A 4772-nucleotide genomic window follows, 5' to 3' on the forward strand; every position below is an offset into this window, starting at 1 on the left:
TTAAAAGTTGTTCTGATTATAAGAAACTTATAATTGCTCGCAGGACTGATGGCCGATGGGGTCGGAAGGTTCTCGAATGGCGTCCGCGGACCGGGAGACGAGCTGTCGGTAGGCCTCCAACAGGATGGAGCGACGACTTGGTTAAGATCGCGGGATCGCGGTGGATGCGAAAAGCACAATCTGAGTGGAGAGCCTTGGGGAGGCCTATGTCCAGCAGTGGACGTCTTTCGGCTGACATGATGATGATGATGATAAGAAGCTTCACATTACTAAGTCAATATAATAGAGGTAATGCTGTTGTCCTCTTATATACATGTAGTTGATTTTGGCAAGGTTTAACGAGTAACATGACAATTGACAATGCATTATTATTACCTAAAGCCCGCAGAAAGTTAGCTGCCTAAAGTCAGCTGCCTGTGATAATCCGACCAAATTAAGAAGTGTCATTTTCGATCGGTTAAAATAAATAAAAACATCATGGAATAGGTCGCAATGTACACAATTAAACAACACTCGAGGCAAAGGCTTTGATTAAGTACACAAGAAGGGACCACCGGCGAGAAAACATATTTTGTGTCAAATTGCCAGGAAAGTCCTTTTATATCATAAAGATTAGAGTCCATAATTAAAGCCAGGAGTAGTGGCTATATATGTCATACAGCAACACCACCAGGCATCTTAAACTGAAAAGTCTAGATTGATACCAGTTAGGTTTAGGAGATAGGCGCCGATCAAAGTTAGCTGCCTAAATCCAACGAACAAATTAAGTCGAATTTCTGCATAATACTATGCAGCCAGGACTGACTTTTATATGTGTATTATAGCCAAGATATATATCTTTCAAAATAACTAAAGAAATGGAGTGATACTCACTCTGATTAAAAAAAAAACAGAGGGAATTCTTATTATATTTTTGTCCTCGCTGCTAGAACGTTGCCGTTTTTTGCAAAATAGAAGTAAAGCCAGGAGCAGTGACTATATAGGCCGTTTAGCTACATAACTATGGATATAGAAACAGGACGTCCTGAGTGATACCCACTTGGTTAAGGAAAACAGGAAAATCAAGCGAAATTTTCGAATTAACCTGCAAAAATTTGAGGTTATGTCACATTTCCGCAAAATAGAAGTGAAGCCAGGAGTAGTGGCTATATATGTCATACAGCCACGTCACCAGGGATCTTAAAACTGAAGAGTCTAGATTGATACCCAGTTGGTTTAGGAGATAGGCGCCGATCAAAAGTTAGCTGCCTAAATCCAACGAACAAATTAAGTCGAATTTCTGCAAAGTATTATGCAGCCAGGACTGATTTTTTATATGTGTATTATAGCCAAGATATATATCTTTCGGAATTACTAAAGAATGGAGTGATACCTCTCTCTGATTAAAATAACAGAGGAAATTCTCAAATATTTTATTTTTGTCCTCGCTGCCTAGAACGTTGCCGTTTTTTGCAAAATAGAAGTAAAGCCAGGAGCAGAGACTATATAGTCATTTAGCTACATAACTATGGATATAGAAACGGGTACGTCCTGAGTGATACCCAACTTGGTTAAGGAAAAACAGGAAAATCAAGCGAAATTTTCGAATAAACCTGCAAAAATTTGAGGTTATGTCACATTTCCGCGAAATAGAAGTGAAGCCAGGAGTAGTGGCTATATATGTCATACAGCCACGCCACCAGGGATCTTTAAACTGAAGAGTCTAGATTGATACCCAGTTTGTTTAGGAGATAGGCGCCGATCAAAGTTAGCTGCCTAAATCCAACGAACAAATTAAGTCGAATTTCTGCAAAACTATTATGCCAGCCAGGACTGACTTTTATATGTGTATTATAGCAAGATATATATCTTTCAAATTACTAAAGAATGGAGTGATACCTCACTCTGATTAAAATAACAGAGGGAAATTCTCAAAATATTATATTTTGTCCTCGCTGCCTAGAACGTTGCCGGTTTTTTGCAAAATAGAAGTAAAGCCAGGAGCAGTGACTATATAGGTCGTTTAGCTACATAACTATGGATATGGAAAGGGTACGTCCTGAGTGATACCCAACTTGGTTCAGGAAAAACAGGAAAATCAAGCGAAATTTTCGAACAACCTGCAAAAAATTGAGGTTATGTCACATTTTGCGAAATTGAAGTAAAGCCAGGAGTAGTGGCTATATATGTCATACAGCCACGCCACCAGGGATCTTAAAACTGAAGAGTCTAGATTGATACCCAGTTTGGTTTAGGAGATAGGCGCCGATCAAAGTTAGCTGCCTAAATCCAACGAACAAATTAAGTCGAATTTCTGCAAAGTATTATGCCAGCCAGGACTGACTTTTATATGTGTATTATAGCCAAGATATATATCTTTCAAATTACTAAAGAATGGAGTGATACCTCACTCTGATTAAAAAAACAGAGGGAAATTCTCAAATTATATTTTTGTCCTCGCTGCCTAGAACGTTGCCGTTTTTTGCAAAATAGAAGTAAAGCCAGGAGCAGTGACTATATAGGTCGTTTAGCTACATAACTATGGATATAGAAACAGGAACATCCTGAGTGATACCAACTTGGTTCAGGAAAAACAGGAAAATCAAGCGAAATTTTAGAACAAACCTGCAAAAATTTGAAGTTATGTCACATTTCCGCGAAATAGAAGCGAAGCCAGGAGTAGTGGCTATATATGTCATACAGCCACGCCACCAGGGATCTTAAAACTGAAGAGTCTAGATTGATACCCAGTTTGGTTTAGGAGATAGGCGCCGATCAAAGTTAGCTGCCTAAATCCAACGAACAAATTAAGTCGAATTTCTGCAAAATATTCCAGCCAGGGACTGACTTTTATATGTGTATTATAGCCAAATATATATCTTTCAAAATTACTAAAGAATGGAGTGATACCTCACTCTGATTAAAATAACAGAGGGAAATTCTCAAAATATTATATTTGTCCTCGCTGCCTAGAACGTTGCCGTTTTTTGCAAAATAGAAGTAAAGCCAGGAGCAATGACTATATAGGTCGTTTAGCTACATAACTATGGATATAGAAACAGGTACGTCCTGAGTGATACCCAACTTGGTTAAGGAAAAACAGGAAAATCAAGCGAAATTTTCGAACAAACCTGCAAAAATTTGAGGTTATGTCACATTTCGCGAAAATAGAAGTGAAGCCAGGAGTAGTGGCTATATATGTCATACAGCCACGCCACCAGGGATTTAAAACTGAAGAGTCTAGATTGATACCCAGTTTGGTTTAGGAGATAGGCGCCGATCAAAGTTAGCTGCCTAAATCCAACGAACAAATTAAGTCGAATTTCTGCAAAGTATTATGCCAGCCAGGACTGACTTTTATATGTGTATTATAGCCAAGATATATATCTTTCAAAATACTAAAGAATGGAGTGATACCTCACTCTGATTAAAAATAACAGAGGGAAATTCTCAAAATATTATATTTTTGTCCTCGCTGCCTAGAACGTTGCCGTTTTTGCAAAATAGAAGTAAAGCCAGGAGCAATGACTATAAGGTCGTTTAGCTACATAACTATGGATATAGAAACAGGTACCTCCTGAGTGATACCCAACTTGGTTCAGGAAAACAGGAAAATCAAGCGAAATTTTCGAACAAACCTGCAAAAATTGAAGTTATGTCACATTACCGCGAAATAGAAGTGAAGCCAGGAGTAGTGGCTTATAATGTCATACAGCCACGCCACCAGGGATCTTAAAACTGAAGAGTCTAGATTGATACCCAGTTTGGTTTAGGAGATAGGCGCCGATCAAAGTTAGCTGCCTAAATCCAACGAACAAATTAAGTCGAATTTCTGCAAAGTATTATGCCAGCCAGGACTGACTTTATATGTGTATTATAGCCAAGATATATATCTTTCAAAACTAAAGAATGGAGTGATACCTCACTCTGATATAAAAAACAGAGGGAATTCTCGAAAAATATATATTTTGTCCTCGCTGCCTAGAACGTTGCCGTTTTTTTGCAAATAGAAGTAAAGCCAGGAGCAGTGACTATATAGGTCGTTTAGCTACATAACTATGGAATAGAAAACAGGAACTCCTGAGTGATACCCAACTTGGTTCAGGAAAAACAGGAAAATCAAGCGAAATTTTCGAACAAACCTGCAAAAATTTGAGGTTTTATGTCACATTATCGCGAAATTGAAGTAAAGCCAGGAGTGGTGGCTATATATGTCATACAGCCACGCCACCAGGAATCTTAAACTGAAGAGTCTAGATTGATACCCAGTTTGGTTTAGGAGATAGGCGCCGATCAAGTTAGCTGCCTAAATCCAACGAACAAATTTAAGTCGAATTTCTGCAAACTATTATGCCAGCCAGGACTGACTTTATATGTGTATTATAGCCAAGATATATATCTTTCAAATTTACTAAAGAATGGAGTGATACCTCACTCTGATTAAAAATAACGAGGGAATTCTCAAATATTATATTTTTGTCCTCGCTGCTAAAAGTTGCCGTTTTTTGCAAAATAGAAGTAAAAGCCAGAGCAAGTGACTATATAGGTCGGTTAGCTATATAACTATGTATATGGAAAAAGGTACGTCCTGAGTGATACCCAACTTGGTTCAGGAAAAACAGGAAAATCAAGCGAAATTTTCGAAACAAACCTGCAAAAATTTGAGGTTATGTCACATTAGCAAAATTGAAGTAAAGCCAGAGTAGTGGCTATATATCTCATACAGCCACGCCACCAGGGATCTTAAAAACTGAAGAGTCTAGATTGATACCAGTTTGGTTTAGGAGATAGGC

General features: G+C 38.2%; 1 protein-coding gene across 1 annotated transcript in view; it reads left to right on the top strand.

Annotated features, from left to right (window-relative positions):
- The window catches only part of pxb (putative Hedgehog signaling attenuator pxb), a 214062-nt gene that overhangs the window by 123453 nt on the left and 85837 nt on the right, over window positions 1-4772 (top strand). The gene's annotated exons all lie outside the window — the stretch shown is intronic.

The sequence above is a fragment of the Choristoneura fumiferana genome, chromosome 11 (genome assembly GCF_025370935.1).
Source record: "Choristoneura fumiferana chromosome 11, NRCan_CFum_1, whole genome shotgun sequence".
In the NCBI taxonomy this organism is placed as follows: Eukaryota; Metazoa; Arthropoda; class Insecta; order Lepidoptera; family Tortricidae; genus Choristoneura; species Choristoneura fumiferana.